This window comes from Leptopilina boulardi, unplaced genomic scaffold, assembly GCF_019393585.1.
Source record: "Leptopilina boulardi isolate dan_hultmark-lab unplaced genomic scaffold, ZJU_Lbou_2.1 LbouV2_214, whole genome shotgun sequence".
NCBI lineage: Eukaryota > Metazoa > Arthropoda > Insecta > Hymenoptera > Figitidae > Leptopilina > Leptopilina boulardi.
The window spans coordinates 837,306-848,009 of NW_026137768.1; the positions used below are offsets into that span (position 1 = coordinate 837,306).

General features: G+C 32.4%; 1 protein-coding gene across 2 annotated transcripts in view; it reads right to left on the minus strand.

The window, feature by feature from the left end:
- LOC127279085 (uncharacterized) overlaps positions 1–10,176 on the minus strand; it is a 29,820-nt gene extending 19,644 nt beyond the window's left edge. For both annotated transcript variants that reach the window (XM_051301221.1, XM_051301219.1), the window contains exon 1: positions 9,879–10,176. The gene's annotated coding sequence lies outside the window, so the exon portion shown is untranslated. The remainder of the gene's footprint in view (positions 1–9,878) is intronic.
- Between the last annotated feature and the right edge of the window lie 528 nt (positions 10,177–10,704).

The window sequence follows — 10,704 nt, forward strand, 5'->3', positions numbered from 1 at the left end:
TGAAATTAAAGTTAGTTGTCGGGTTTTTTTTCAATTTTTTAGTTTTTTTAGGCCGAAGGGCAGCTTTTGCTTCGGAAAAGGTAAGAGAGTTAGCAGTTGCATACTCTCGAAAGTTTTTCTGAAATGCTAATTCAGGGCACGCAGCTGAATTAGGCAAATGATTAGATGAAGAGCTATTCTTACAGTGCAAACATACAGGGTCTTTGTCAATCAGTGGACAGGAAGTGCCCTCTGGATGAGCCGATTCACTGCATTGTTTACATTTTTTTTCTGATTTGCAATATTTGCTGATGTGTCCGTAACGAAGGCAATTCCAGCACATTTTGACAGGTGGAGTATAAGGATCAACGTTTATAGAAGTGTTATAAATAGCAACTTTTGAGGGAAGCGATTTAGAATTAAATGTCAATAGCACAGTTTGCGAGGGTACGTATTCTGGTTTTTTTGTTTCGTCATTAATAGTTTTTCTAGATAAGCGGCGAACTTCGAGGATAGCGGAATTATTGTGATGAAAACCAAGGACCTCAAGGTTATCCTTTGATTCTTGTTCAGAAATGTCAAGCGGAACACTTCTGATTACACCTTGAGAAAAAACAAAATAAGAGGGGATAAATGCTTTTAAATTTTTACTCTCCAAATAGGACCTATCGTTTAAAATAAAATTAGCTGCACGGGCTGTTTTAGTAAAGACTGACAACTTACCGAAACCTGAGCTTTTGATATCTACAATACAATCTTTGTACTTAGCATTTAAAATTTTTGCATATGTGAGTCGGTTTAAATCTTTGGCTGATTTATTAGGTGAGGAATTTTCAATTATTATTTTACATTCTCCTTTTAAAGACTCATCATATTGGAGGTTGCGCTTGAGTGGGGATTGAGCATTTTGTAAATCGTTTGTATGTTGAGAGAGGGGATTGGACAAATCCTCATCGATAACCATATGACTGCTCTGATTACCTGGTTGCATCTCGCTAGGGGTGAACTGAAATTCAAGCACCTTTCGTTTTTTTGATGAATTTTGAAAATTTAAGAGAGTGTCAGCTGCCTGGAAAACATCAGACGAATCGTTCTCTCTCAGAGGATTTTCTGTCAAGGGATAATCTATTCCCCTGCTATCTACTGTTGCCATTACTCTACTGAAATGGGTCACCGCTTGAACACGCGGGCCCTCGGCGTAAAGACGCCGTTGTTTTTAGGTTAGAATGTCTAATGGAAAAGTCTTGTGATATAATTGCACTCGCGTGAGAAAAACGTGCCAGACCAACTCAATGGCTGGTATTGTGAACTCTAAATAATCGAAATTGTAGGGCAGACCCCGTGTTTAACCGAAATAAACTCAAATGCTTTGCTTTGGAAAAACGCGCACTGTTACCTTGAAAACGTCCAAGATGGAACTCCCAAGAGCGACGAAGATGAAACGTGCGCACTGCGCTTGCGTACAATTTTAAAAGGCGATTACTATCCGTGAACGAAGGCAGACATTTGGCTTCCCTACCGAAAGAGTGGTACTGGAATGGTACTGAATTGGACTTGGCTTGAGTTCCACTTCAGTACCACTACCTGATAACCCATAAGAAGACATTTTTAAAGTACTTTAACAATAGTTTTAAAGGTATATAAGATCAACAAACCGTCTCTCATGATATACGTGTAAAACAGCAAAAAAAACATAATAGTTTGTAGAAAATTTCTGTTAAGTTTGGAAATTATATTGCAATCCCTCCTTGAAAAATAGATCCCTAGGTCCTTTGTTGGAGGATTAAAATTTTAACCCGAGTTTTATTGCTTAAAAAATTTGTAATTTTAATAACTCAACTTTAAAAAATATATATTCAGATTCGTTAATATTTCCAGATTATGAATATCTAAAATTTATCATAAAATAATTACATTTAAAAAAGTTATAATTTATCTCGTATACCTTAAGTTTGATAAAAAAATGGACATCATTTTTGAATTTAGCTGACAAAGGAAATATCATATGCATAATAATGTATGAAAATAATATAAATCCATGAAAAACAAATATAATATTGAAATAAATATAAAGTTTTAGTTTAAACATATTGAAAAAGCTAGTCGCTTTTCACTTTTATGAGGGTATTAACGGTAACTCGACCCTTTTCGCAGGTAAATTTCCCAGTTCCATTTCAGTACCAAAATGCACCAAATTAGTACTGAGTTGGTACTGAGATCTCAGTTCCAATTTCCCAGTACCAATCCAGTACCACCCTTCCGGTAGGGTTAACTTTCCACTGCTGAAAGCATTGCAGTGCAGTCTCCTTATTATTACTCCATGCTAAGCGGTTACCAAAATTTGGTCCACTTTTAACGCAGATTTAACGAGACGACTGCTTTTCCCCGAAAGGACAAAATGTCGAATGGACAAACGTCGAATAGCAAAACGTCGAATGGACAAAATATCGAAAAGCCAAACTGTCGAATGGACAAAATGTCGAAAAGCCAAGACGTCGAACAGACAAAATGTCGAATAGCCAAAACTTCGAACAGACAAAATATAGAATTGCCAAAATGTCGAATTATCAAAATGTCGAATAGTCAAGAAGTCGAATGATTGAAACGTCGAATAGCCAAGACGTCGAACGGACAAAATGTCGAAAAGCCAAAACGTCGAACGGACAAAATGTCAAATAGCCAAAACATCGAACGGACAAAATATCGAATCGCCAAGACGTCGAACGGACAAAATGTCGAATAGCCAAAACGTCGAATAGCCAAAATGTCGAAAAGCCAAGACGTCGAAAAGTCAAAACTGCGAATGGACTAAATGTCGAAAAGTCAAGACGTCAAATGGTCAAAATGTCGAATGGACAAAATATCGAGACGTTATTTTGCTCTGAGTTTCCCTTCTATATAATGCACACTAGTTTAACTGTTTAAAATTAAAAGTTTATATTTATAAAGATAAAAACAATAATTATTCTCATGTCAAAAAATTTTTATTATTATTATTATTATACTATTATAATTACTTTACTACTATTATTATTATTATTATTATTATTATTATAAAAAAATGTAAAAAAAACATTAAAAACTGTAACGAGCGACTGTATTCTCGCTCGACTTTACTTTCGATATCTCGAATTACGATTTATCAAAGCGCTAAATTTTAATATTAAAATTTGTTAAGAATTAACTTAACTGTCTCTTAATATTTTATTCTTCTTAAAATAAAACTATTCAGATATTCGTAAAAAGCATGACTAATTTTAAATAATTCCGTCACGCTTTAATTCCTTTCAAACTCTTGTTCCCAAAATGTACAAAATAAACATTTTTCAGAATAAACATTTTGGTAAAATGGCAATAGGAAATACGATCCCAAGTTTCCCTTGCTTTCAAGTTGAAATATAAACCTCAAAAAGATCATAAAAATCCACTTGAAAAGGTTGTGAATTCCTTTTTCTATAGAACACTAAACACGTGTTGACCAGACGCAACTCGGCTCATAAAATATAGAAAAGCCTCAGACTAGGCAAACAAAGAACTTCATGTTCGCGACGACAATTCTTTCATATTATAATTCAAATCCTAATTTAATTAATGCAAAACGTTATTATCATCATCATCTCTAAATCAACGTTTTATGTATATGGTTGCGTGTATGTATGTATATGTGTATGTGTATATATATATATATACTAGGGGGCTATGCCCCCTGCGCGCTTCGCGCGCCAACCCCCATCCCCCCTCCTCTCTTCCCCTCCTTTTCCCCACCACCACCCTAAATTTAAAGGTTATGTTCGTTTCAAGACTCTGAATATAGCCGCAAGTCCCCCCTCTCCCTTCTCTTCTACCCCCCCTTCTCTTGACTTGCGGCTATATTCAGAGTCTTGGAACAGCGGCTTCGCGCGCCAACCCCCATCCCCCCTCCTCTCTTCCCCTCCTTTTCCCCTCCCCCCACCCTAAATTTAATGGTTAAGATCGTTTCAAGACTCTGAATATAGCCGCAAGTCCCCCCCCCTCTCCCTTCTCTTCTCCCCCCTCTTCTCTTGACTTGCGGCTATATTCAGAGTCTTGGAACAGCGGCGGCGGCGTTGGCGGCGATATCTTTTTGTAATATAGGTAGATATATGTGTGTGTATGTGTATATGTATGCATATATTTATTTACTTATTTATTGATTTGTGTTTATATAGTTAATTTATAATCTTATTGTATAACGTGCGAAATAAGTATATATGGAACTAGATTAAGTCTGCAGTCCCATGGCAGCGTTTTGCGTTGCGTTTTGTCACTAGACCCTGAGTGCAAACATAGCAAACATATATCTGCATCTCTTTTACACTCATGGTCTAGTGACAAAACGCAACGCAAAACGCTGCCATGGGACTGCAGCCTAATACAGTGCAGTGATGCTGGATACAGCATAGAGCAGACTATATACCAGAGCATGCGCAATGGTGATTTCTTTGGACTCGTAGCGAGAGCTGTGTCTCCGCTCTAACCTCACTCCGAAGGCAGATCTTCTCTCGCCTCCGTCCCTAATGGTCGATGTATCTCCGAACTTTTCAATAAACTTATGTGGTTTTAATCTAGAAGTTAGAATGATTAATAATTGATTAATTTATTAATCATTGATTAATTGTCTTCCTTCAAGAGGATTTTCCACTCCGTTTCACGGAATTTACATTTGTTTTCATTTCAATATTCCCGCTTCCTCTCAAGGATTAACACCGAGTAAAACCATCAAATCAAGGTGCGGAATTTACGCTTACGCGTTATTTACGTAACTCCGCTCGTAACATAAAACTTGGGGGCTCGTCCGGGATCTCGGTGCGGGAAATTTTTGAAATTTCGCAATTCTTTTGAGTGATTTTAAGCAATTTAAGAACACTGAAATTGTGATTTTTGAGTGAAATAAGTTACGTTTTAAATTGAACTTTAAACTAACAACAAGAACTGATGACAAGTGAAACTACAGCAATAAAATATTTACAAACTGTTAAGTGAAAAATATTTTATTGAAACTTTTGAGTGAATTAAATAATTTTTGTGTACATTGAAAAAAATATATGAAGTGGCAGAACTACAGAAAATTATCTTAGAACTTGAAATTAGAACTTTAAAACAAATGGAAATGCTGAATTTGTGTATAAACAACAACTAAACCGAGTGTGTAATGTTCCTGTGTTCCTGATTTTGTTGAGCTGCTAATTTTGAGTTCCAGATTTCAATTAAAATACCAATGGTCAACAATAAGAGAAGCAGAAAAGTGAAAAGTGTTTGTGCAATAGTGAAAATCCAAATTTGGAAAATGGTCTATTCTCGTAAAAGTGTTGTTACATCTACAGTGCTATCGACACAGACATTGTGTCTGCAAGGTTTAATTAGCTCGTAAATTGTTGTAAAATTTTTTATTTTGTTGTTTCTTCTAGAGTTTATTGTTTACAGAATGTTTTCGAAAAATTTGAAAACAAATCAGTTTTGTTTAGTTTTGTATAATTTTAATAGTTGTTTAAAATTTAATTAAATTAGTTTAAAATTTTCGTTTAAGTTTACCAGAATTTACATTGTTTAAGATATAATTAAAGTTCTTATTTGGAGTTCTGATTATTTGAAATTTTGATCAATCATTTAAAGTTTTAATTGTTTAGAGTCTTGATTATTTAAGATTTTTACCATTAAAGATTTTATTATAAATTTATATTCGTCTAAACCTGTTTAAAATTTAAATCATTCGAAATAAATGTAAATTTTTATTTATTAAAAAGGTTATTTGAAAATTTTATTCTTTTAAATTACTGAGAATTTAAATAGTTTGAAATGTGTTATTATTTTGATAATTTAAAAATTTATTCGAAATTTCTGAATTTGAATTGTTGATGATTCTTAACTGATTTTATTAATTATTTAGAGTTTTGATAATTTGAAACAAAGAGTTTAATTATTAAAGATATATAAAATTTAAATAAGGAAACCGTAAATTTGAAGGAGAAACTTAGAAGAAGCAAATAAATAACCTATAATGAATGAATTTGACGATATAATTATTTTAATTTTTTTTTATCATTAGCGTGATTGTTTTTTTTAAATGAATGTTTACTTATGTTGCCGAATTTTTAATATGTAGTGAAATTTTCTTATACTCGAAGTGAAAAATCTTAATTAAGATTGTATTGCAAAATGACTGATGTATGATAAAATCTTTTATTATCCAATTTTTGCGATTTATATTTTGTGGTTATAAGTGCACGGCTAATAGTGACTTTCTTTTGCAATTTAAAATGATTATCTCGGACAGACACAACGCGAAGTGTGATCAATGTTTTATATTTTAAGTTGTAAATTTAGAGATGACGATATAAAGCGAAATGCCTTCACAAAAATTAAAAATAACGTAATTGAGGGGCTGGAAACAATAACAACCAGTACGCTCGGCCGGTCGCTTTGAAGCCAGTCAACACGTCAAAAAGGTGAAAAAATTGAAACTCAAAATTCGGATTCTTCAAAAGCTTCACTTTATAGAAGATAAAAAATGCATCTTTTTTCTCTCAGAAATTTTTTTCTAAATCCAATATTTTTGATAATAAAAGCAAAAAACCCAAAAAAAAATTTTCTCAAATTATTTAATTAAATTTTGAAATATAAACGATCATTTCTTTCACAAATAGTAATAAATTTGTTTACAACTTGGTATACATACTAAATTAGGTCTAATAACGCCATTAAAACATTAGAAAAGGCAAAAAAAATTATTGTTTTATTATTTTTAATTAAAAATTGAAAGAGGTCGATATTCACATTTTCTAACTTTTGACGATAAAATGTCTGCAGGGAATTTCAAAACTGTAAGAACTTCTCTTATAATATTTATTCACTACTATTTCAGGAAGTTTTCTGCAAAATTCCAAATCAATTCCTGTTATAGTTTTTAAAAAAATTAATTTTCAAGAAAAAGCGGATAGCCCATCGCGTTCACTTAACCCGCTGGAGACTCTTTCTTGAAGTATGTGAAATTATTTCGGCTCGAATAATAAGAAATTAGTGAAATAAGAAGAAAGTTATGTTTATTTTTTGTGATCAGTATCTTATATGTATGTACATTAGTATTAGAATTGTTAACAATATTAATATTAGTAACATTTATAATTCATACTTGATATTTTGTAAATATTTAAAATACGCATATTATAAATATAATATAAATAAATATAAATAATATAAATATTATAAGAGAAGTTCTTACAGTTTTGAAATTCCCTGCAGACATTTTATCGTCAAAAGTTAGAAAATGTGAATATCGACCTCTTTCAATTTTTAATTAAAAATAATAAAACAATAATTTTTTTTGCCTTTTCTAATGTTTTAATGGCTTTATTAGACCTAATTTAGTATGTATACCAAGTTGTAAACAAATTTATTATACTATTTGTGAAAAAAATAATCGTTTACATTTTAAAATTTCATTACATTTGATAAAATTTTTTTTGGGCTTTTTGCTTTTATTATCAAAAATATTGGATTTAAAAAAAAGTTTCTAAGAGAAAAAAGATATGTTTTTTTATCTTCTATAAAGTAGTGCTTCTGAAAAATCCGAATTTTGAGTTTCAATTTTGAGGTGTTGATTCCCTACCGGAAGGGTGGTACTGGATTGGTACTGGGAAATTGGAACTGAGATCTCAGTACCAACTCAGTACTAATTTGGTGCATTTTGGTACTGAAATGGAACTGGGAAATTTACCTGCGAAAAGGGTCGAGTTACCGTTAATACCCTCATAAAAGTGAAAAGCGACTAGCTTTTTCAATATGTTTAAACTAAAATTTTATATTTATTTCAATATTATATTTGTTTTTCATGGATTTATATTATTTTCATACATTATTATGCATATGATATTTCCTTTGTCAGCTAAATTCAAAAATGATGTCCATTTTTTTATCAAACTTAAGGTATACGAGATAAATTATAACTTTTCTAAATGTAATTATTTTATGATAAATTTTAGATATTCATAATCTGGAAATATTAACGAATCTGAATATATATTTTTTAAAGTTGAGTTATTAAAATTACAAATTTTTTAAGCAATAAAACTCGGGTTAAAATTTTAATCCTTCAACAAAGGACCTAGGGATCTATTGTTCAAGGAGGGATTGCAATATAATTTCCAAACTTAACAGAAATTTTCTACAAACTATTATGTTTTTTTTTTGCTGTTTTACACGTATATCGTGAGAGACGGTTTGTTGATCTTATATACCTTTAAAACTATTGTTAAAGTACTTTAAAAATGTCTTCTTATGGGTTATCAGGTAGTGGTACTGAAGTGGAACTCAAGCCAAGTCCAATTCAGTACCATTCCAGTACCACTCTTTCGGTAGGGTTGGCTTCAAAGCGACCGGCCGAGCGTACTGGTTGTTATTGTTTCCGGCCCCTCAATTATAGAAACATAAAAATAAAATATAAATTTTTTTTATAGTTTGTAATTATTCTTCTTTTAATTGAATTAACAAAATGTATAAGCTCTAATTGGACGAACATAATGACGCTCTTTTATCTAAAATTTCGAGATTTATCTCATCCCCACCTACACGGTCTCAGTAAATTTTTCAGTCAAGCTTTTGCGTAAAATGCAAAATTGTTGAGATAACATTTTGCTCCATCTTAGAGTAATTATATTGTTTAAAAATAAATTTTTGAGAATTTCAAAAAACAAGATATTTTAATAATTCTTCATCGTTGATTGGGAGTTATAGGAAGTTCCGTTGCTGTTCAGAGTTTTAAATTTTTAATTAAGTCGATTAAGTCCTATACTTATGAGGCCAAAAGAGTTATTAAAAATTAATCTATAGAACATTAATTTGAATTATTATTCAGAATGTTGTTGCTCAAATTTGTTTCAATAATATTAAATGACGCGTAATCCTTGTGACTTTTGTGACTTATCTTGGCATAACACCGCGGTAGTGACGTACAATTTATTTATGACGAAACTGATTTATTATTTAAACTTTTGTTCTCCGCACGAGGTGACACGTTCTATGAACGAACCACCTGTGTTATATTTTTAATGTAAATTCAAGACAAAACTTTACGAGGAACAAAGATGCCGAGATCAATTTACGTGGTCACTTGGAATCGAATACTGTAAAATTGATAACATTGTTATATTATAATATTCATTGAACGAATAATTTTTCGATTTAGGGGAAGATGATTACGACACTGCAACGTAAGGCAGCGCGGGCTAGGACGGTTTTTGCCCAAGTCTAAGGAAAGGACCCAAGAATGAAAATTCGATGGTTAACGCACGAAGACAAGAAAGTTATTGCCCGAGCTTTACTTATCTACATGAGAATACGAAAGGCGCAAGTCCGTATTCAAGAGGGTTAACTAGTAAAGACGAGGGAACTTATAGCTTGAGTCTTCTTCAACAACCCTTGAACATTGAAGGCGTTAGCCCGAGTTCAAGACGGTCTGTGTGCGGAGGCGGAGAGGGCAATTACTCGAGTCACAATTTTGGAAGCGCCAGGGCCAGTTTGTGTTTTTTTTGTGTCGATGTCCCTGAAATCGGGTAGAATTTAAGCGCGGAAACCGAAAATTATAACAAAAACGATAGTATTAATGAGCAACACCATTTCCATATTCATAAATAAGTAACTTTATTATAAAAAAATAAGTAGTCGTAAAAGGATTAAGCGGTTGGCCGAGTCTGGGACGTGTGAGGAAGAGAGGATATGAGATAATGTGGCAATGAAGGCTCTTGCTGGAGTCAAGAAGACATGAGAACACAATATGAGATGGCGTTGACAAAGAAATCAAAATTATCTCTGTTCAAAAGGGTCAGACGTGGAAGGCATGTTGCTGGAAACACATTATGAAAATTTAAAACTCTGAGAACACGTACTGTAGCAATGGTGAGGTAGGTTCAACCAGAAGCCACGCTATTGGTGTTCAAAATGGGACCTTTCGACATCACTCGCTCCTGAGGTCGTGCAGAATTTGCTATTCTAACGTTGATGATTGCGATAACAATAAAAGTTTCTAAATTGTATACAAAGAAAAAACTGAATTTATGAACAAAAAACGGAATTTCTAGAAATAACTCTCTCTCCCGGTTTCCCTAAATTCAAAGTACGTCCTTCAAAGACAGCAATGCATTTAAAGGGCTATCACATTGTAGTGGTCTGCCTATCCCGTAACGGTATATTTTATAAGGGGAGGGTGAGTGACGAGCAACTTGGTCTTGCTCGTTCTAGTTCACACTTCATCCGGCAACCCTTTATCCCTTATATTTTACCTCTTCTCTGTTTTGAAAAAAAAAAAAAAAAAATGTATATATATATGTATACGTGAACAAATAAAACAATAATTTTGTTCTCTTTTAATTACAATTACTTTCCAGACATAAAATTAAATGACGACAAGAATTTTTAAATATGCACTCGTCGAAAATTTTGTTTTGCAAAAACAAAAATTTTCTCTATAAGGGGGAAGGTGTAACGAGCGACTGTATTCTCGCTCGACTTTACTTTCGATATCTCGAATTACGATTTATCAAAGCGCTAAATTTTAATATTAAAATTTGTTAAGAATTAACTTAACTGTCTCTTAATATTTTATTCTTCTTAAAATAAAACTATTCAGATATTCGTAAAAAGCATGACTAATTTTAAATAATTCCGTCACGCTTTAATTCCTTTCAAACTCTTGTTCCCAAAATGTACAAAATA